The sequence below is a fragment of the Anguilla anguilla genome, chromosome 8 (genome assembly GCF_013347855.1).
Source record: "Anguilla anguilla isolate fAngAng1 chromosome 8, fAngAng1.pri, whole genome shotgun sequence".
NCBI lineage: Eukaryota > Metazoa > Chordata > Actinopteri > Anguilliformes > Anguillidae > Anguilla > Anguilla anguilla.
In genome coordinates, this window is record NC_049208.1 from 36,330,406 (window position 1) to 36,354,674 (window position 24,269).

General features: G+C 47.3%; 1 protein-coding gene across 3 annotated transcripts in view; it reads left to right on the forward strand.

Annotated features, from left to right (window-relative positions):
• atxn1a (ataxin 1a) overlaps positions 1-24,269 on the forward strand; it is a 90,055-nt gene that overhangs the window by 16,704 nt on the left and 49,082 nt on the right. For all 3 annotated transcript variants that reach the window (XM_035427904.1, XM_035427902.1, XM_035427901.1), the window contains one exon: positions 4,445-4,630. The gene's annotated coding sequence lies outside the window, so the exon portion shown is untranslated. The remainder of the gene's footprint in view (positions 1-4,444; positions 4,631-24,269) is intronic.

Genomic DNA, 24,269 nt, shown 5'->3' on the forward strand with positions numbered 1-24,269 from the left:
CTACATCATATATGTGCTGCATTTTAATACATCGTATATGTGCTACATTTTACTACATCATATATGTGCTACATTTTATTACATCATATATGTGCTGCATTTTACTACATCATATATGTGCTGCATTTTACTACATCGTATATGTGCTGCATTTTACAAAGCTGGGAAGTGAACAGCCTTCATCCTCTGGCCTTCCTCGGTCTGGCTAAGATAAAGGTAACTTGGTAACGAGGCATCATTGGTAAGTGGAGAGGCGACCTTTGAGACTGTTGGACAGGAGCTGGCGTTCGGCGTTGCGTAAGCGCGATCGTCCCCGGCGTGGAGGCCAGACACCCGTCTGCCTGGGCCCTCGGAAAGCGCAGACTTTGCTCCGCGGATTCCACGAAGCGGAGTTTCAGGGACAGAGCGAGCGGCGAAAAAGCTCCGCTTTCCCACAGTAGCGTAAACACAGCTGTCTGCGGCGGCACAGGACCGGGGCTCCGGCTGCCGGCTCGCAGACAGGAGCCCTCCGGAAACCTCCGTCTCTTAGGGCCGCTCCCACACACCTCTGCGATGCATGAGCAATTAGAGCACACTTTGTTACCGTTCTCCTGATATGAATGTACGGTACTGCATGGACAGTGTGTGGTTTTGGCTGGGACGCCGGAATATGCCGGAAAAATTAGCATGCTTGAGAACAGTAAAAAGTGAGAGAAAAGTGAAATGTTTCTGTTATTCATCTGATTAGCATCTACAGTTTGGGTAACGTGAAATCCAAAGTATTATTACAATCATGATTTCTTATACATTTCTTATTCTTATAGCAACATAATTATTTGTCTATTTGTAGTAATGTAACATATTTTAATTTTAAATCAGAGGTCAACATAAAAAAATCTACGTAGGATTAGTTCATATTATTTTTCTGTTGAGTCAACTGTGCCTTCATGTGGGTGATACATTTGGCCCATGTTCATATGCAGCATGGCATTGTGCTTTTTGTGCGAGAAATTTTCTTTCATAAAAATTTAATGCGGCTATTGTTTCACTCTATTTGGTTAAAAAGGTGTATTAAAAACAAGCTTGGCTTTGTTCACTGGTATTATGTTTATGAGCAGAGGAGTTCTTTTTCTGTTATGTTAACAAAACATGCTTACAGTGTATTAATACCTATTCTTTACACAAAATCACTTGTTGCATTAATTGAAAGCACCCCTCCATTTTAGCAATATAGGCTTATTGCTTGCTGGGATATAGCTGTATATTATTATGAAGGTCAGGATGAAAACCTTAATAATAAAAATAACAATTCCTTGCATTTATATAGCACTTTTCTGCAATCTTCAAGCACTTTTTACAGTGATGAGGTGGAAACTCCAGCCACCACCAATGTGTGAAACACCTCCTACGCAGGCCCGGCGGGTCGGCGCTGCTGATGCGGGCCCATCTGGGTGATACATGGCAGCCATTTTGGGCCAGTACTCTCGCCACACATATGCTGAGGTGGAGAGGGAGAGAATGATTTTTTGCTAGTTAAACTGTGGGATAAATATGTGGCAGGTTGTGAAAACCAGGTTGGGAATATGGCCAGGACACCAGGCAACTGCCCTACTCTTCACGATGAGTGCCATGGGATCTTTAAAGACCAGTTTATCAGTTTATCATCTCATCTGAAAGACAGTGTCTCCAACAGCACAGTGTCCCCATCGCGGCACTGGGACACTGGGGTTTTCTTTGACCATAGGGAAGATAGCCCCTTACTGGCCCACCAACATCACTTCCTGCAGCAGCTTAGTTTTCCCCGGAGGTCTCCGAACCAAGTATGAGCAGGAGAACATGTAAAGCCAAAGGAGGCACTTCCATTTGGCCTAGCTATGTGAGAATAAGACTGGGGAAAGCTCTGGGTAAAACAAAAGGCACCGAAAACCAGAGCAGATCTGAAGCAGAGCCTTCCTCGGGGTTGTGGTGCTGTTTGGGTTGGACCTGGTCCACGGTGAGATAAAGCTCTTTGAAATGGGGAGGCTGTGAGAGGAAGCCTGGCAGGGCATCCAGGAGGCCATGGGTCAGACTCGTAGCCCCGCCCAGCCAACCATATCCCTTCTTCTTAATAAGGAAGGAAAAAGGGAACAACCCTGTGTTCCTCTGTTGCTGCTGAGCCTCAGGAGATTGCCTCATTCAAAGAAAAATCCCCTTCTCTAAGGGCCCGTGTAACTATTTACAACCGGATGGGTTCCCAGAATAACTAGATTCCAGAAGTTAGTTTAGCCATTATGTTCAGAAACAAAAGTACTGACAGATTGGACTGCCAATTGTGGGCATTTTGTAGCACGTCAAGCATGGGTTTGGCCACAGTGTCACTATTTTGTAGGCCGGTGCGGTTGACATCGCTCTTGCCCTTGAACCTCAGTTCTCATAGAGTCTGTCAGCCATCTTGCAACTCTAATTAAACTGTGATTGGCAAACTTTGATGTTGCTTTTCCTGGAAACGATCACATTCTGCCAGCTTGATTGGCATTGCAGAGTAGAGCCTTGTGGAATGATTGCAGTGGTGTGTACTAGCAATCCTCACCAAACTGTCATTTCTCCAATCTTGAATCAAGCCCTGGCCACCCATTACTCTCATTCTAGCATGCACCAAATTTATTACAAGCTAAATATATATGCAATAGGTTTCTTGTTTATTTAGTTTAAGCATTAGCCCTAGCTACGTTTTGCAATGACAAAGTACAGTTTTACTGCAAAACAAGCCTTGATACTTGGACCTTCCTTGATATAGAAGACATCTTCACAGTGTAAATGATCTGGTTGGAAATTAAAGATTTTTTTTGTAAGGGAACGGGCAGCTTTTACTGGTAAGTGTAGAGGAGGCGAAGGGTTAACAGCAATGCCCTGTTTCCTGTTCACCAGTGGTGCGGAACTGAAACTTGCATGCTCTATTGCTGAGTCAGCGTAAATGAGTGTGCGTGAGTGCGTGTGTGTGTTTGGTTACTCAAAGGGAGAACCACTTTGAAAATCTACCACAGTTGTACTGAACTTTTTTTTTCTGCCTGTGCTTATATTTAAATACTTGTTATGTTCCTCAGCCATAAGTTTTAAGTTACAAATAGCAGTGTTACATTTATGTACAAATAAATAAAAAAACAGATATAGTATTATTGGTTCTATAAACATAGGGCTAATTTTTAAAAGCTTTAAGAAATGAACAGTGGCTTCTCTTGGAAACTGTTTGTATAATAGTCATGCTACTTGCTTGGCTTTTCAGAATTTCACAAAAGAACTGGATAAAAATTAACAAGGAATATGTCCAAATATGTCCAGGATAGACTGCTGTGGCCAGTGGTGTTTGGGGTCCTCCCGTGTCACAGAATGCATTCCTGAACATCAGAGAATGGAGCCCAGAACTGTCTGTCACATTGCTCCGCCCCCTTACCCACACTTCCATTGCTCGGAGAGTTACGCAGGGAAAGCCAACATGGATAGCATTTACTCAGTGCCTTTCAGTTTGGTAGTCACATGCTCACTTCATTCAATTAAAACCATTAGTACAACAAACATACATGCATGTAAACAACTAATAAGGAGAAAAAAATCAGACAGAAATCTTTCTGAGAAAGTAAAGTGTCAGACATTAGTGAACACTCTTCTAGTGTTTATCGAAAATGGGGGAAAGAAAGTCCAAAAAACCGTAGGCTACTGTGCTCACAAATCGCTACGTCTTCCTCAAGGAAATGCAGCCCTTTTCATTTTGCCAAACCAGAAATACGTTCAGACTCAAACAGAGAGGTTGCCATGCCAACGGGTATCTATAAATAGTGGCCAGTGTTTGTTTTTTGAATGTACTCTCCCCTGAGAAAGTGTAGGGCGAGCAGTTCTTGTGTGCGGTGTTGACTAATGATGCATTCTTCTCCGTTTACCATGCCGGAATGCAGGCTGTACATAAACGGGAGAGAGATCCCCTGTGCCTTAAGGACCTGTGGTGTAGTGCTGGACTGCGGATCGATCACTAACCCTGATAGCTTAATGTTTCATGGAGACCACAGAGAGCAACCAAAGACTCCCAAGTTCATGGGAAAAAGAAACAACTCAGTTTCTTCAGAGTGCAGTTGGCATTTTGTGAGAGAGCTTGTTGTTTGAAGTCTATACATTTCATAGGCTTATCAGCTGTACAAAACTCACACACACACGCACACACACACATTCACATGCATGTAATTTTTTGTTAACCAGTGGCCCTTGGGTGAGGTGAATTAAAATGGCTGTCTTTTCATCAGTAATGAATCTCTATGTTATTTCCACTACACTGCATATAATTCTACAGAATATACTATGAATTGGGCTGATCATAAAATTATCTGACTGTGGTTAACTGCTGTGACAGGTGGGCTGGAATGGTTTGTGAACGGTCTTTGCTTTGTAGTCCTGACGCGCTGCCTTTTCCCTTAAGTTGTACGTATGTCTCCCTCAGGGAATGGTGACAGCGCCCGGAGACAGACAGGCGTGGACAGACAGTGCGGAAATCTCATACGGGCCTCTCAGACTGCTGGCGGAAGGATCTGGAACGGGCCGGCGGCTGTGACACAGACCGGAACCTTGTCCTCGGCTGAACCGGAGTCCCACAAGCATCCGAGGCCTGCCTGCTCCCGAGTCTCAGGTAAGGCTGGGCATCTGTCCTCACTTCACTCCGGCTGCTGTGGCATTGCCGGTGTGGGGCACAAACGCACAACCTTAATAACCGTTTGGCACACAGGCGCTCTCCGCTAATAGCCATTGGCCCACCATGACAGAGGATGTCGTTATTTGGCACAGGAAACTGGAAAGACTCTTAAATCCGGAGACACACAACGCACGCAAGAATGGGCCCTGTTCCTTTGAGTACAGAAATTCTGGAGGCCCATCTGTAATCCTCTCCTTCCTTGCAGGAGTTGTGAGACAGCTAAGAGCGCTTTGGTGTCACACTGAAAAGCAGGGTGACAACAAATTCAATGCAGTGTGGCAGCGTTCAGTTTTTATGTGTTAGAAAAGTCTCAAAGAGAATTTTTTTTTTTTCGCAAGGTTTGTGAATTGAAGGAGTTCAACCTTGTTCAGGTGGTGAAGTCGCGACTGGTTCAATCTAGGATAAGGATCTGCCTTACAGTGGACATGGAGCAGTTCTCAATGAACCGACAGGACCAAGGTGGCTTTCACGCGTGGTTACTTTGGAAATCCGAACCTGAGTTTGTTTGTCCTCTAAATTTGGTTCATTTGATTGCGAAAGCTTTTCCCAAATGTGAGTCCGCATCGAAAACCTGCGCTTGAGTTTGCTTGCTCAAGGTTGTGTCAGGTCAGTTGCAAATGAACTGGTGTCTGCTTTGCAGCTGGTGAGAAAGGCATCTCTAATTCCAGTCATCTCTAATTTCGGAAAAGCGAAATGGGGAAGGCATGCACAAAGGACAAGTATGAGGTGATGTCATCATTAGTAACGCGCTGTGCAAACCATTCGGTGGATTCCGGTGATGCTGGCGGCGCGGTGGAAAAGTACCAAAACCTACCGTGCTTTGGCAAAATATGAACACCATGACAGTAGTGATGATGAAAAAAAATGCTGATGATGAACTTCAGTTTAGCAAATGAAGATCTCATACTGTAAAGTTTCATTCTGAGTTTAGAGTTTTGTTTCAGCTGCTTACTCAACGTAGTCTGAAGTACACTGCCCTACGCGCACTCCTGCTCTCCTGCCTTGCCCCTTCCTGTCTCTGTCTCTCTCTTTCTGTCTCTCTTTCTATCCTGTCATGCTCTCTGTGAATAAGTGAGCATGCCATAATATTGCATTCTGAATTACGAGCAACAAATTACATTGTGGTTAGGGTGTACAGATGACTCTTAATTCTGACGGGAGGGGAGGAAAAAGGGAAAAAATTATGCGCAATTACGTTGTTTTATGTAACCAAAAAAATCTATCCATGGTAGGAGAGAATAGCCAGTCATACTCATACTGAAATCTCAGCTCAGTGTTGTTTTGAAAATGGAAAACCTCTTCACTGAGGAAAATAAGTGACCACGAGCCTGATGGAACAAGGTGAAGGTCGGGGAGATACGCAGGCTGTTAAGCCTGCAGGCTCATCTGGGAGATGGCAAAAAAGTCTTATGCTCTCAGAAGCATTATGGGATAGCGGTACTCTGAAGGCCTGCAGCCAAGCCTCAATCTCTGGATTGTCGGGTGTGTTCTTTATTCTTCTTCGTGTGTCCCCTTCCTGTTTTTCTTCCTTATCTTTCGCTTTTCTTCGCTTTCAAAACAAAAAAAAAAAAAAGGTGACGGGAACCCATGTTTGTTCTGGAATTATCTCAGAGACTTGAGGGAACAGACGTCTCGTGTTCTAGCGCCGTTCCAAGATGGCTGCTTTGTCTCGTGAGGCGAAACAGCCGGGGACGCCACGGGTGCGGATTGTGCGCTGAGGCTTGGGCCGGCCTCAGAATAGCCAGCCTCTGGCTTTGAAGGTCAGGCGGGCTAACGCCGCGGCGGGGGAGGCTTTGTTCGCGCTGGCGAGCAGGGCGTCGGCCCGTTGAGCGCTCGCTCGGGCCTCACCTCCCCACGTGTGTGATTTGCTCCGCCCCCCCCTGGCCGCGCCGCCGTGACAACTGGGATTGGAGAGCGGCGGATCTCGTGGACGCACATGCCTGGATCCGCCAGGCGGTGCAGCTGTGCGGAGCCGGAGACTGGCCTCTCACCAGACTGCCACAGAACTCAGACTCACTCTCAACCTCCTGGAGCACGCTCCCATGCAATGGACTAGAAAAGATCAGAAAAAAGACATTTTTATCTGTGACCCTGCAGGGAAGTCCTTCCTTCCCCTTCCCCTGACAAACTTTCACTCTTCTCTTTCCCTAAATGCTCCCTCTCTTTTACCCTCCCTCCATCCTCTCCTTCTCTCCAGGCCTGTAATTACCAAATGATTATTCAATTACCTGGCGGAGGCAGGATGGCTTTATTCAAATGTGCCCTGATTTTAATTGAAAAGGCACACAGGGGTAATGATAGTTGTGGTCCTGACTTACAGGAGCACTTTTAAAGTCTCTGTAGTGAAGCTGTACAGCCCCGAGTACATCGGGATCACTCTCTGGGCTTAATTGTCGGTATGCATGCAGAGCTTTAATGCGACTTCTCCAGTAATTACCTTTAATGTTTTAAATATGGTAGCATTAAGCCAAATGTCTTTCTTTTCCCCACAATAGAGGTGGGGTTTGTTTAATTACCAAGGCATTTAACGATTGCGCGGATACTTTTAATGGACCCACAGAGTCATCGTCACACCAGCTGATAGCACTGACTATGCTTGGAATAAAGCCTACTTTAAAGGCTTGTCATATTTTAGCTCTGAAAATATGCAAAGCTTATGAAAAAAAAACATTGTGGGATATTTATATGGGGCTTTGCGACAAGCCTGGGTTCAGCTGAAATAATGGCAGCCAGACAAAAGTGATGTTTTTATCACCTGGAATTTTTATTGCATCCGGAATGTTCCGCGTGTTCTTCCTCAGATCGATTTTATTGGCTGTGATTTGTGTGCTGTGCAGCCCCTGGCCCCTGGTCAGGCATATACGTTTTCATCACATGACAAGCAGAAATGGAATGTATTTTCAGGTGTCTTACTGTATAAAAAAGATTGGCATATAAATGTGTGGCAAATGGCAAAATATTTCCTTAAGAATTCCATGCCAACATCACTGTGGACACTTGCTTGTGAAACATCAGGTAGGTTAACCAGACTTCAAAGTCGCTGGTCTCCTCTTGCAGCCCTGCGAGCCATAATTACTGGCTATCATTTTTGTACACGGCCCTGTGCATGCTGGGATGTTGCTTAATTAATGGATGAGCCACGCCGTTGCATGGTAACTTCTGCTTGTGTACTACCCAGATAGCGAGTGAGTGATGGCTCAGTGCTGGGCCATGCTTCAACAGCCAAAACTCAACCTTGATGAGACCGTGTCTCAGGTGTGATATGCATTTTGGCCATGTTTGGCAAATGATAAACCTTAAATCTAACTGGTTACAGTCGTGCCACTTTTGGCCCACAGTGCACTTGCCGTTGCCATAGCTGACCCTTCAGTGTCTAAACTCAACCACATTTGACATGGAATTGTCTGCTATCTGGGCTACCTGTACATCCACATGACATACATCAAACTTGGAATTGAACATAAATGTATGGCATTGGGCTGCTTATCGTGTCAGTCAAGGTTTGAACACGACCAGAATAACAAGGCCAACCGTTCAGCCGATGAGGCTACAGACCCTACTGTACACGCTGCTCCCTCAATGCCGTGGTGAGCGTGAGAGCAGAGCGCAAATCAGAGCTGGATACCCACAATGCATTAGCGGCTTGCTCTCTCAATATCAGATTACCTCATAGCGTCGTCATCGGTATGTGGCGGCCGCCGGTTTACAATCCACTTTGATCTGAGAGATGGTTCTGTCAAACTGGTCTTCAGAGCACAGATTAATCATAAGTAATTAAATGCCCCTTCTCTGTGCGGCACGTTGCCTGACAATATGTTTTTTTTTTGTTTTTTTTTACAGCGCGGTTTCATGACACGGTTTCAATCGTGTCAAATTTTTTGCATACTCGCGTTCATTTACATTCTGTGTACGAGCACCTGCTCGGTGACTCTGTGTAAATGAATTCACGCGGCGCTGTGGGAACAGGAACACCCCGCTGTTCCATTTGCAATTATATTTCTCGGGTTGAAAAAGAAAAAAAAACAACGCCACACACCTTAGTTAGCATTTCGCATTCCGGGACGAAAGGTTAGCGCCACGCTGATTTGTAAAAGACAACGGCTGCGACAGGTCCGCGTTTATACGCTGCGAGAGGTCGCACGTCCGCTTCTGTCAGCTGGCCTTTTTCCCCTGTGATGGCGAATCGAAACGACGAGGCGATTCACGGGTGCGCATCGGCGCCAGTACCGGCAGGCAAATTTGCTTAATCTGTGGCAAAGGCACTTTCACTCCAGAGACAGCGCAGATCGGCGGCTTAGTACGAAGCATCGCGCGCGTCTTGTCGCATTTTGGAGCGTGCTTTGCGAGCAGAGCTTGGGGGGTTTTGTGGATGGCGGAATGCTGTCTGCGGCACGTGCCCAATTGGGACAGTGCAGGCGTATGTGCAATAACACGTTTATCGTTAGCGTTTCCCAGAATTGCTAACGGTTGAGCGCTGTACACGTAATCCTGCTGGAGAGCGAGCGTCAAACTGATTGTAGGCGCGTTCCCCACGGACAAGCGAAAGTAGGCTAATACAGCGGTAACTCGAGGAATCCTGGCCTACTTAGACCCATCCTGCCAACACCGTGAGTAAGCCACCACTGCGCACTCCCGTTATAGTTGCTAAGTGACGCGGTTGGCTTAAGGGCCCTGTCAGCACTCCTTGCTAACATTTTCACGGACCGCCTTTTTTTCCCTGTGTGCTTGGGCACCGCCTCCCTCCTTACAGTGAGTGCAATACCAAACCTCTCACGGTGCTGTTTGATTTGATTCATTACTCCGCAAACTCTACAAGAACGGCATTTGTTAAAATGTAAGGCTTTCTCTAACATACTGCCTAATGAGTGGTTGATAAGAAGTGAAATGAGTCGAGCAGTTCAGGATAGTTCTGGAAAGGCCACTGATGCCTGGCGGGCATTGCGCTGATGTCGTTGCATTGCTATGCCAGTCCTGACAGAAAGGCATCGGCCACAAGCTCAGTAATGACTACAGAACCACAATGCCGACCTCTGTTCTCCAAAAAGGCCTTCGAGTCCCATAGCAATATGAAGAAGAAGCTACCAAAGCTTCCACTATGTGTCACCACTTTGCACAGGCAAGTTCAGAATCCAGGGGACTGCACACCAGTTATTGCTTCTGGGACTGCCCTTCGTGTTGAAAGAGAAAGAGTGGCGTGTGGTGGAAAATGTTGTAAAGTTTCAATTCTTTTTCAATTCTCTCTGGTGTTAAGTAAAAAATTAACGTGCAGGAGACCGGGGAGCGACCGACTGTCAATCCATGTACGAATACCCCCGCGTGGCCTGGGGTTCGATTCCCCACACTTTGTGCAGTGATCTCTATCTGTAACCCTCTCTGCTTCGCCCTTGTCCATAACCCTCTCTGCTTCGCCCTTGTCCATAACCCTCTCTGCTTCTCCCTTGTCCATAACCCTCTCTGCTTCTCCCTTGTCCATAACCCTCTCTGCTTCTCCCTTGTCCATAACCCTCTCTGCTTCTCCCTTGTCCATAACCCTCTCTGCTTCTCCCTTGTCCATAACCCTCTCTGCTTCGCCCTTGTCCAAAAGAGAAAACAGTGCATAAGGAGGGTGGAATATCTACTTTCCTTAAAAAAATAATTTTTGTCTGTGTCAAAAATGATGTTGCTGGAAAAGCTTAGCAGCCTGGACTCTGCAGGGGGCGGGGCAATTTTTTGTGATGCTGGGAGTTGTTGTTCACATCCATTTTTCATTGTCAGCATACATACAGTATGTTTATGGTGGGTAGAAACCAACAAAGAACCCCTCTTGATTTCATTGTACTGGAGCAACGGTTGAAACCACAGGGTCCCCAGTCCATTTGAATGGCAGTTTTGACAGGGGGACTAGGGAGCGTGTGCATAGAACTCAGCAGTAATAGGTTCTCATAGTCATTATTTTTCATCTCTTTTAAAATGAGCATTTCTTAAAAAATGATTCCATCTTACTAACTGAGGTTGTCTGTTTAACAATGCCCATATAACCACAGGAGTGCAGGTGCGCACACTGCTCAGTGCTTTATATGACCAATTATCATGAAGATCTACAGTGGGTTTTTCCTTCAGAATTTTTCCTCGCTTTAGCCTGGGTAAGATCAAAAATGACCCGTGTTTATCAGAGATAACAAGTATCGCTTTAGCAGCAGGTGATTAAGGCAAAGGTTTTTTTTTTTTTGACCAATAGCTCCCATTATTTTCCTCATCACGTCGTACTACTGGAGAGTGAGCGTCAGGCAAAATGGAGGCATGCCTTTCAACAATGACAGCCGGCTGGTGGGAGAAGGCGTTACAGCAGTGACCCGAATCCTGGCCTTTCTAAACCCACCCTGCCCCTCCCAGGAGGAGCCCAGCGCGAGCATAATCCCTAAATTACATTGGTGGCTTAAGAGCCCAGTCGACGCTCCTTTGCTAACACTCGGGCAGGCCGAATAAGAACATTTATAACAGCGTTGCCTTCTGTGTCTGAAAATGCCAAAATTGACCAGCAACCCTCCCAGTATACATTTTTGTGCATCGCTAAACGATGCTGGCTGGTTTCCTGTCGGGTTTAGCGGTTTTGTGAGTACGCCCGTTGTGCCTTTAGCCTGCATTTGAGTTCTGTTTTAAAGGGCGGTGCTTTTTCTCTGTTTTCGCTCTCTCGTGCGTGTGCGCTCTCAGATGCCGTGTGGCTAACGTGTAACTCGAAGAACAGCAAGCTGCCCTCTCACTTTCCCCCATCAAACTTCATTGTTAGGAGCATGTTTTTTAAGGATGATTTTAAATGGAGCTGGAATGGTGGCCAACAAGTCATCATTTAATTTTAAGCTGGAAGAGAATAGGGTATAGGATTAGACATGTCCCCCATTGTTTGAAAGATGGGCTGCCTGGTTTTGGTCCAGACGGATGTCAGTATTTCTGCATGAACGTGATGTCGCAACAGCGGTCGATTATTCTGTTTATTTGCTTAGCACATGTCCCTTTTCCAGCACGACTTAAACGGTTTACATTTCACACATTGTTGCACATTATCCATTTAAACAGATGGAAACTTTCACTGGAACAATTCAGTTTATGTGGCTTGTTTACTGAGGACGCTAAAGAGCATCTAATTCTGTGAAGCTGACAATAATATTCTAGGTACTGACCAAGTAATGTTTGTCATGGATCCTAAAATGCCATTTTGGTGTATTTTGGTGAGTACTGTGCTTATGGCCATTTAAGGCTTACTTTACTTCAAAATGGAGATTTTATGGGGGGATTAGGAGAAGCAAAGCCACTCCAGTATGTGAATACTGAGTAAATTTGTAGAATATATTTGTGTAACGCTTAGCAACAGATCCGGCTGTTGCTTCAGCAACACCTGTGATTCAAACTGACAGCCCTTTGGTAGCCAATCCAGTTCCCTAAATCCAATTCCTCACAGAGGATGAACTCAGTGATCCAGAGGCTAGGCGGGCCATTGATGTTATTGAGCTTAAGGCAGAGGACCTGAACGCTGACTCCACGGTGAAACTGGCAACTCGAGCTTTATGCAAATACACACCCAGTCGACACACACTGCTTTATCATAGTCACACAGAGGGGCGCACGCGCGTACGCACGCACGCACGCACACACACGCACACAACCACACACCTACATCCAACCATTCTCGCCCCCACGCATACACACACAAACACTCTCAAATAGGCTGTTTATTTATTCAGCTGGAAGAATGTCTTACATACGGTACGCGTACTATGGTGGTTATTTTCTTACGCGTGATTCATCCCCGGTCCCTTACATGCTCAGAAGTGAGGGAGTAAGGTATTTTTAGAATGCGTCGGCTGTTGAACCTTGTGGGTTTGTTTGAGTACAACAGACAAAAACAGAAAGTGATATGAGGTAGTGTGACATCAGTGCAGACTGACTCAGATGGTGTTGTATTTTACACTTGAATTATCCTAGTCATGCCAATAGAAGAGTGTTTATTTTTTAATTTTTTTTGGAAAAGGTGTTCCCTGAAGAGCCTTGAATGGACATTCCTTTTTAGGCACAGTAACAAAATGATCTCTCAGTGCGCTGCCCCTATGGTTATATAAAAGAAGCATGTGGTGGAAAAATACAGCGGATAACTGTTTGGCTTGTGCCAGGTCGCAACTGTATAAACACGCTGCCGTTAACAACGAATTAAAGGCGAAGAATCGCTCTTCACTGACAGGAAAGGGAATGAAAGGGTGTGAGTGAGGAGAGGGGGTGTCTGACTGACAGGGTATGGGGTGGAGCTGTGTGTGATTGACAAGGTGTCAAAAAGGGGAAGAGCCCTGGAATCCATTTCTTGTGACTGAACATGAATATGAAGATGACGATGATAATGGTGCTAATGATCATTCTTACTGCGATCAATTATGCTATTCTGATGCTATGCAAATATGTTTTTATGAGTATTTTTGTTATTACCTTATATTGCATTACATTAAATCGCATTCATTTGGTATTACAGTCTTAACCAGAGCACCTGACAGCATGAGAGAGCATAATTCACTTGATTTATGAGCAATAGTGGACCTGGGTGACCAATTCCCAGCTCAGCGCATGTATATTAAAATCAGTAAAGCACTACTGAAAGTTATAACTATGCTTAGCCAATAACCAAAATAAAACTTCTGAATATAGTTCATTCAACCAATAACAAGCCCTAAAAACAACAATGAAAGTCCTGAAAACTTTAAAAAGTTTGAAAACTCAGAAAGTCCTGCTTGCTGTGTTTATTTAACCGACGTTTTGCCAAAAGATGCCTTCGTCAGAGAATGGAATGAACGACCACAGTCTGCAAGCCTCAGTGGCTTGCAGACTGTGCTCCCCCCCCCCCCTCCCCCTCAGAGCTGACTCCTGTGGGGAGCCCAGACTCATAGCTGACAGAAATGCTACGCGACCTTCATCGCCAAAACCTCATTTGTAGAGCAGGGTCACGTCGGCACCCTGACTGAGCGTACTGTCGAGATGAGCCAGGCCGATGTTGCGCTCGCTGCCGGGTCAGGCGTTAGGAACCGCCCGTTGGCTCCACGTTCAGTTTACAGCTGTGTCCCATGGTGCTTTGCATCTGCGGGAATTTAGGCTGATGGTCTCCGGCTGCGTGAGCTTCCCGGGGGTTAATGGCAGGCGTTGGGGAGCGGCGACAGAGTTCCCATCACTAGGGCCCTGTGACCCAGCCTGCCACTCCTGCTCTCCATGAGCTCGTGCCGGAGATAGACAGAATGGGAGAGACAGAGAGAGAGAGACACGGAAACAATGAGAGACAGAGACAGACATAGAAAGAACAAGAGAGACAGAGATAGAGAGACGAACCAGACATAGAGACAGCAATAGAGACAGACAGGACTGAGTGACAGAGAGAGAGAGAGAGAGAGAGAGAGAGAGAGAGAGAGGCGAGTCTCTGCCCGATCCCTTTCTCTGTGGCGCACATGGCTCCACCCCAATCTCAAATACACATCTGCTGCTCCCAGACTCCGCCCTCCTGGCCTGGACTGGCGTGTTGTCACGGCTGCTCAGAGCGCGCCTCTCAGGTCGCAGATCAGATTGGGTGTCGGACTGATCCGGGGTGAACTCTGGGAACAGTGCCATCATCAGGTTCTCACGCCTGTGTTTTTTGGGGTGACCTCGGATGCACCCGCACTGTCCCTGAGGGTGTCACGGATAAGCTAGCTGATCCGAAAGGCTGAACCAGCTTCCTCTCCATCTCCTAAGCGCTATCATCCATCCATCCATTTTCTAACCGCTTAGTCCTAGTCAGGGTCGAGGCGACAACAGGGTAAACAGCAGCCCAAACGTCCCTCTCCCCACCTCGTCCCGGGGGATCCCGAGGTTATCCCTGGCCAGCCAGGAGATATAATATCTCCAGTATGTCCTAGGTCAGCTCCTGGGTCTCCTACCAGCTGGACATACCTGGAACACCTCCAAAGGGAGGCACCCAGGAGGCATCTTAATCAGATACCCAAACCACTTCAACTGATTCCTCTCAATGTGAAGGAGCAGTGGCTCTACTGTGAGGTCCTCCTGGATGGCTGAGCTCCTCAATCTGTCAAGGAGAGTAAGCCCCGCCACCCTGGGGAGAAACCCCATTTTGGTCGTTTTTATTCGGGAAATCACTCTTTTGGTCACTATCCATAGCTTGTGACCATAGGAGAGAGTAGGGATGGTAAATCGAGAACTTTGTCTTTCAGCTCAGCTCCTCGTTTGCCACCCGCCGGGATTCTTGAACTCCTCTTCCTGGGGCAGTCGCTCCCACTTCTCCTGAAGGGAGCAAGCCACCTTTTTCCGGGAGAGCATCAGTTTAGGCTTTTTTCAGTTCCTCAGAATGTAAAGTGTAATTTTTCATTGTATTGGATTGGAGGTTGTGTTGGAGCGATGGGTTGCCGTTGTCATGGATGCGCACCACCCCCCTCCCACCCAGCCTGCATGGTGCCCTTGGCTCGCGCATCAGGCTGTTTCATTATTGTGACTGTAATAGACTTTGACGGATCACAACCCTGGAATTACAACAGTTTATGCAGTGGGACGATGCTGGCAGACTGCAGCATCAAAGCTGACATCTGATCTTTGGCATGCTAATGTTACTGCTCTGGGATTCTGAGAGTGCTGTGCTTAAAAACCCTGTCTGTGGCCTTTAGAGCATCGAAGCAATGAGTGAGCCTGTAGGAAGCAAAAATGACACACAGTACTGGCATCAGACGAGGAGACGTCGGTTTTGCGGAATCGCATATATTTATTCAGGTGAAACCTTCTGCATCGAAACATGGCGTGTAATGTACCGTGGGTAATGTAGTCCACTGTTTAAATATCATTTGTGACACGGCTTCGATAGTGACAAGAACTGCAAAAAAACAAAGAGGTTGTACTTGAGCTTGCTTGCCCGTCTCTGTGGCGGCTTTGCCGATCTCGTCTGGCTGTTGTTGACGGTTCTTTAGGTTAAGCTGAGCGTGACGTTTCCGAGAGCGGGGAGGTTGCGGTCAGGGGTGTCGCCAGCGAGCGCGTCTCTAACGGACCAGCCGCCGTGGCGAGCTGGGGTTCTCTTCACGGGCGCTGAGTGTTTGACGATGCTGCCAGCGATCGCCAGCCTTTAAATCTCTCTTCGGCGGCCTTTGCCTCTCTTATTAATGTTGCCTGTCAGAGGGATGTTATTTGGCCATTATTTATGGGCTTCTGCTCCTTTCTCACCGTCAGCTCAAGGTGCATTCTGGGAGAGTGGGGGAGATTCTAATTGTCCGGGCCCTGTCAGGGCTGAAGTGATTGGGAAAATGGAGCCGCGCCCCTCATCAGTGCAGTCCAGACTTTTGCCGCAATCAACAAGCCTCTCCAGACGGACCACCTTAGACTCGCGGACGGTTTTCTTTGCCAGTCGCTGCTGAGGCTGATTTTCTCTCTTAGCTAAAATGAGCCTCAGCAAAGGTCTGCTGCAAGTTTCTGATTCCCCGTCTGCAAAAGAACTCACGGGTGAAAAAGTATCCCTGGGAAAGTGTTTGTCAAACGCTGATAAATCAACCTCAAAATGGCCCTGTTGTGTGCTATGCACAAGCTAACAGTTTCACCAAGGATTTCATTTTCAAAAAATGCAAAAGCATTCCGAATATTTTAAAGGAAGCCCACGCAAGTGACAATTAAATGCAAGTCCTAAATGGGAATTAGTCAAATTAACGCGCCCTGATAATCTTGCACTGAGCATAAATGTAATAAGAGCTGCAATGCAGTGACCTGCAGTAACGTTGCCGAATACAACCCGCTATAAATACTCGATAAGAATATCTTAAATCAACTCGAGTGCACAGCAAGAAGTTATGTGGAACAGGGAGCGCTCTGGGCAGAGACCGTGTAATCTCTGCGAGATCTGTGGCAAAAGGCTCGTTCCCATAACCTGCAGGCCTGGCGGTGGCCATGTGGTTGCTATTAAGAAAAGGGAAATATCGAACCCGTGCGTCACGGCATAGACCTTTGGTCAAGGGTGACTGAGATCGAAAAAGGGTCCTGTCCGAATTCCAGAGAAAACCGGTTTCCGGTTCGGTTACTGCGGGAGGGTTCAGCTGTGACATCACATTGCCCCGCCTCCCGTGATGTCGCTCATCGGCGCTAGCGTCAGGCGGGCTTCTGGAATACATTTGAGGGAAACGGGGCGTCTCCCCGCGTTGTCGCGACACGCTCCCGAGATTCTTTGATAAAGCCGCGAACAGGAGAAGCGCTCCAGCCGCGAGGGCTTTGTTTGGATCCCCGCGGGGGCGACGGAGCGGGTGTGTGGGCGCGCGTTCTTTCTCCGGAGCGTTCTTTACTCCCGTATCTGGCGCCTTTGAAGCGCGTGGTCCTTTTTCTCTTTTTTTGGGCGTTAGCGGTTCTGGTTGAACCGCGATGCCGCTCCTGCTCCTATTCATCCCGCACATCAATCCGCGAAGGTGCGCCTGAGTCACTAGCACGCTAACGTCGCTGTCGTCTAGTCCTTCCTGCTGAGACAGTATAAATAACACTGTGATCGTGTTTGAGAAAACCCTTTAAAATGTGCTAGGAGCATCACCAAACAGATGATTCTCAAAGGGAAGTGTGAGGGAAAGGCTTTTAATGGCACAAGGCCTCAGAGGCTGCGTGCTAAAATCCCGGTGCGCATCTTGACTGTTTTGACGCAGAGCATTAGTAATGGGTCAGTTCAAAACAATGTAAATTACAAGCCTTATGCTGCCAAAAAAGACCTAGCTTTAGCCACATGCTATTGGCTAGATGTATAACGGTATAAGTGCATTTCTTGAAGCAACCTGTATATGTAGCGCTCACACTGAAGATAGATTTACGCACCGAGGTTAAGGGGAGCCATAGTAAATCAATCCCTTGTGCTGTTCACAGGAAGCAGCTATGTAAAGATCCAGGCTATTTGTGTCCAGATAGCGAGTGTATACGGCCCAGCCGGGCGGGACTGTGCAGGCGGTGGGTGCAGCCCCCGCTCTTATACAATGTGCATTGTGTAACATGGCGATCCATACAGCCCCCACCGCCCCAGTTTTCATCCATACTGTCTGTGCTGAACTGCACACGCACAGGCTGTGTCTCTTTAGCAGCAGGCCAAGCATTAAAGGAGGGGTGAGTTATAATTTTACAATACTGATGGTATTTAAAAGAATGTCCCCTGAACCTGTTGGAATACGAGCTTCTCGTCAGGCAGACCAAGTAGGGCGGCTGACCTGTTGTTACGGCACATGCTTGTTTCGAACACTGAGCAAAGTTTATCTGGGTTTTTCAAGGTGCAACACCCTGAATTTGACGCACACCTGAGGAGCACGCGTTCGCGGCGTTGCGTGCCGCTCACAGGGCGCTCCCCGTTTTCCGGCCTCTTCCGGAAAGGGCCCCGCGCGTGGAGACGTGAGTTTTTTCAGGCGCGCTCAAAGCCGAGTTAGCGGAAGTTAGAGGCCCTCGCTTGCTTATCTTGATTGATAACGGTGGACAGAAAGCGCTACGTTGTTACAAGAGTAGGGTACTTCATCATCCTGGGGAGTCAGAATCAGTGAGAGACTCTCAGCACGTACTGCATGGGGAAGTCATGTCAGAGAGAGAGAGAGAGAGAGAGAGAGAGAGAGAGAGAGAGTGAGAGAGAGAGAGAGAGACAGAAAGGGAATGAGAGAGGGAGAGAGAGAGACAGAAAGGGAGTAAGAGAGAGGGGGAGGTGTATGTGTGACTGTGCAGTGTATTGCCTGGCGTTCCGTGGACTCCTGACAGTCTCCATTTGCAGCGAGCACTCTGAGGAAACGCCAGGACGACAGCGCCGCCCGACAGGCCTGAGAGGGGGCGGGACGGCCTGAGAGCGCTTCGAGCGCGCGCGGCCTCGCGTTCGCGCGTCCTCTCGGAGGGGTGAGCTGAGCCTGTAAGAAAGCGGAGCTGCGAAAGCGTACGTAAGGACGCACGTTCGCATTACTCACGGGACGGCCGAAGCGCTGCGGGCCTACACCGCGCGCCGCTGGAGAGAGCCGCGTGTTTAATAAAGCTCGAATTCTCCGCCGAGCCGTTAGCCCGGCGCGAGCGAGGTCCTGCGCTGCCCCGCGCGGCTCCGCGTGGCGCCGCGGTTACGTAAGCCGTAGTACTATGGAACTTCCCCCCCCTCCCCCCCTTCTTCTTTCTTCCCCCCGCCCTACGAAGAAGCCCTCTAAGGCCCGTATGGGCGTGTGCGCTTAGACCTGGGACCTTTGTGCTTGTGCAGCAATACTGGTTCCAGCCAGATCTTTTTTTTCTTCTGACTACCGCAGCCAGCGAGGACGCACAGAGAATTCCTTTTTTTTATGGGCCTGATTATTGTTATCAGTAACGTGACCGACAGTTGATTTGCAGCAGTTTGTTGTCCCCCCCCCCCCCCCCCCCCCCCCCCCCCCCCCCCCCCCCCCCCCCCCCCCCCATCGCCGTCTGCAGTTTATCGGCGAGGTTGCACAACTCAGACGCCGACCCTGGATCAGTTCATTTCGGGGAGATTTATTTTCGCATTCTGGTCAGGGATAAGGGAAGGAGTCCACCAAACTCATTTTGGTTCCAGCTGTTCCGAGCGGAAAGTATTTTTTTTTTTTTTGCCTGTTTGAAAAGATCGGCCGCCTCTGTACTGGCAGACGACAAATCCTTGCGTAGTTTTAGAACCTTTCAATCATGTATGTCTAAACAACAATTTTGCGTCAGTGTTGTTTTTAGAATCAGCTTATGTGCATGACCACAGCAAAGCACTTTGGTGGTGTTTGTAAATTAGATGATAAGAAATGTACTGCTGTGTGTCAGCATCCAGAGCAACTGATATGTGAGTTGAGCCACTGCTAAGCTGAGGAATAACCCTAACCTAAAATCCCCCCCCCCCCTCCTCCCCCCCCCCTCCACCTCCTGTCTCCCTAGAGCAGAATCTGCCTGGTCTCACTCAAACTTTCTCAAAATCTCTCTGCCATTTTAGAAGTACTGTGTCACATGACTGGTTAATAAACCAAATGGATGTACTGTATTGTAAATGAATTACAATTGTGATGATAAGTAGAACCATATCACGGGTAATAAGGTAAAATAACATGAAAGCGTGCGTCTGCGGGGGAAGCGATCTTGAATAAGCATGAACGCATTGAACAGAATGGAATAAACTCACTCAACCCACACTGTAAAAAAAAAAAAAAAGTTCAGAATACTTCATATTTCAAGACTACTTGCTTCACTACATTTTTTAGCCTTCAGCTTTACTTCCATCCATTATCCATCCAATATCTATACTCGCTTATCCTGGGCAGGGTCGTGGGGTGTGTTGAAGCCTGTCCCAGCATGCATTGGGCAAGAGGCAGGAATACACCCTGAATAGACTGCCAATCCATCGCAGGGCACACACACCATTCACTCATACACTCATACCTATGGGCAATTTACAGTCTCCAATTAGCCTACCTGCATGTCTTTGGACTGTGGGAGGAAACCAGGGTACCTGGAGGAAACCTATGCGGACATTGGGAGAACTCCACACAGAAAGGCCCAGGCCTGATTCGAACCCAAAACCTTCTTGCTGTAAGGCGTCAGTGTCACCCTAAATCTAAGCTAAAAAATTTAGTGAAGGAAGCTGCGAGTTGAAAAATTGAGTATTCAGAACTTTTTTTTTCCTGGAGTGCATGCAAGGCCTGTGAAAAGGGAGTAGGCCAGATGACTCTTACAGTAGGTTTAGAAAAAAAATACCTGTGTGAACATGACTGCAGGGTATGGGTGGGCGTTGGGTGGGGTGGGTGTTGAAATGGACCGAGTGACTCTGATCTCGAGCGTCAGTCTCCTGTGGTCCTGGCCCTGGAAGGGGCCGCCGGGGGCAGGCAGAAGCTCCATCTCCTCCACCCGACCCACGCGCATTCCACCGGCCTCCTGTGAGACGGATCTGACATCCAGACACCGGAATTTCCACCGCCCGGGCGCACCATATCACCACAGCCAGTTTTGGAGGAATTAGAGAGTGTGGGAGTTTTATTGGTGCCTTGGCATTTTGTAGATTCGAACATCAGACGTCAATGGCAAAGGCTAGGCGGAGGAGAACAGAGTTTATTTGCTTTGAAATGGCCACCCCCCTCCCCCCACGGAACAATCTGCTAATAATTACAGTGTGCTAGGAATCATTTCCCAAGAACGACGCGTAGTTGTGAAGACATTTCTCTGCGCTCTGCTTACAGTTGTTCTTCACTGTTGTGCTGTATTTTGTGTCCTCGCAACCGCACCAAATAGCAACGCTTCCGAAACCTATTCTGATTATGACTGTGCGCTTTGGTGTGCCGTTTGCCTGATCTAGCGTGCTAACTGTTTTGGCAACCTTCGGGTTTCGTAGCTGCCTTAGCTGTCGTGTTTTTTGGTATTCTGGGTGGGGCCTGTGATCTTGTGACCTACGATTTGTGGTTTTGTTTTCTGTGCGGTAGATACATCAACTGAAAGATTGATGTACCCTTTTTGTTCCCCCTTTTACTCTTAAAGAGCCAGAACATTACAATATCTATCGTGAGTCCTTGTGGAAAGTTCCTATGGCAGAGAATGAAATTCAGTTGTCAACAAAATCTGGATAATTATAAAGATACACTATATGGCCAAAAGTATGTGGACACCTAGCATCCAACATCTCATACAAAATAAGGAGCATTCATCTGGAGTTGGTCCACCCTTTGCCACTATAACAACCTCCACTCTTCTGGAAAGGCTCTATACTAGATGTTGGAGAATTGATGCAGTGATTTGCTTCCATTCAGACAGAAGAGCATTGGTGAGGTCGGGCACTGATTGGGCGATTAGGCCTGGCTCGCAGTTGGTTTTTCAACTGATCCCAAAGGTGTTTGATGGGGTTGAGATCAGGGCTTTGTGCAGGCCAGTCAAGTTCTTCTACACCGATCCTGACAAAACTATTTCTGTATAGACCTCGCTGTGTGCATGGTTGCAATGTCATGCTGAAACATGAAAGGGCCTTTCCTAGACTGTTGCCACAAAGTTGGAAGCACATTTGCCTTCACTGAAACTAAGCGCATAGCCCAAACCATGAAGGACAGCCCCAGACCAAGGGGTGTCCAGATACTTTTGGTCATGTAGTGTATTTGTAAGATACTTAGGTGTGGTGTCAGTTTGTCCTTGTGGTCTGTGTGTCTTGTAGGTATTTGTTTACTTATGATATCAACAAGTATTCGAGATCAGTACAAATATAACCCTCCCACATATTGACTGTGTTTTCAGCAATGAATACTGTCACCCTATGTGGCAGAGTGAGGAATGGAAGGTTCCAATCCCTTTCCTGAAAAAGACACCTTGAAATAATTGATACATAAAGAAGTGCTTCTGCTAGCAGTTTTTAATGGTTTATTTATTTTTATAACAGTTACAAAGAAAGGCCTGTTACAGATTTTAGAGCATTATACGAAGCGAATACAAATGGATTTTTCAAACTTTTTATTTGCAGCATTGCTGGAATTTCGATACAAAATATTTTTCTGACAAAAAAAAAATTGTTTGCAGAAAGAGTGAAAATACATTGCAGAATGTATGAGGAATCTGTGTCTCACCTGCCGTTTGTTGTGTTCTGAGCTGGAATATAGCCCTTGTTCCCACGTGTACTTTTTTCCCTCAGCTTTACTGCAGCTACAGTAATGTATAGGCTACACAGCATAATTTGCCAAGGATAAAGATGTTCGTGAAGCAAAGGAAATAATGTTGAGTCAGTTGGAAAATAAACGGGTTGGACTTACTTCCTTATTTCTTGCCAGAGAGAAAAAATGTCAGACATGCAAGAGGGCTCCGCCTGTGGTTCACTGCCCGAGCACGAGAGGATACAGAACCAAGGTGTGGATGGTCAGTCGTGCAGAACAGAGTGGATTCTGTGGTCAGTCGCTAATCTGAGGGCAAGCCAATGAGGAATGTGTTGCGTAACAATGAGCGCCAGCATTCTGCTGGAAACGAGACGCTGCGCTCACCTCTAAGCAAAGAAAATGAGCGTGTGCTCCTTGAGAACAGGTACGACAAGAGGACGCGGAGGGTCTAACGGGTCACATGAACGTGTTCCTTTTTCATTGCTTTACATAACCTGCAGAAGCTAGCCTCCTTTTTTTTAAACCCTAGGCTAGAAACTGTGTGTGTTTTTTTTTTTTTCACTTCTTTCTTTAAAAATATTTTCATTAATTGCTGATTTCATAATGTGTTAAAAGAAGGCAAGCACAAAATGTACATTTGCTTAAGTTTGCTATTCAAAGTTACGCTCTGTTGAATATAGTATAAAATGTACTGTAGAACCTCAGAGATGTATTTAAATGGCCTAGCATGGACACACAATCTTGCACAGTCGATTTTCTGGAGTTAAAATTCTGGTGTTGTGGGTTTTAGAGTGAAAGCGTCGCGATTCTGGGTAGATTTCATATGATAAACGCTGTCTTGTGTAAGTAGGCTATAAAATAAAGTGTAAGATGAAGGTGTTGACCGTATCTAAGCACCAGAAGTGCTGTTTTCTCAGGCCTGGATATTTACGTGCTTTGCGTGCAGCCTCTGGCTCCCTCATAACTTCAGCTGAGCCTGCTGTCCAAGCATAGAGAGCAGTGGCCTCCCACACACTCTCTGAAACTCTCATGCTCTGTGCGCACGCATGTACACAGCAGGCTGATCCTTATCACGTGCATGCACACCCACACAGCAGCGTAATGCACGCTAACACGCACGCACACCATCAGCAGACTCTTAAGACATACAGCATAGGCACGCTCGCTAAAACTGCACGGACACACGCACACACATACACACACACACACACACGCATGCACATACACGAGCACACACGCGCACACTGACAAACACTGACACACTAAGTAATCTGACTATTTAAACCTCTCTCCACTTGCACACACACACGTATGCACCTGCACACACACGCATACACACATGCACGCACGCAAGCACACACACATACACACATGCATGCACGCAAGCACACACACACGCACACACACTCACAGACAAACGCACAGACACACTAAGTAAACAGTCTATTTAAACCTCCTTCCTCTGCATGCACACGCACATGCACACGCACACACACACATTCTCTCGCACACACACACTCTCGCACACACACACACTCTCGCACAAGCACACACACGCACACACACACACACACACTCTCGCACACACACACACTCTCTCTCGCACACACACACACTCTCTCGCACACACATACACACACACACACTCTTGCACACGCACACACACGCACACACACACACACACACTCTCGCACACGCACACACACGCACACACACACACACACACACTCTGGCACACACACACACTCTCTCGCACACACATACACACACACACACACTCTCGCACACGCACACACACGCACACACACACACACACACACTCTGGCACACACACACACTCTCTCACACACACACACACACACACACACACACACTCTAGCACACACACACACACTGACAGCAGGCTCAGTCAGTGTAATTAATCTGGCTGCTGTGTGGAGGCGGTGACTCATCAGGGCTCTGCTGGCTGGCGGTGAGCAGGCCTGGACGTGCCTCGCTGGAGTACG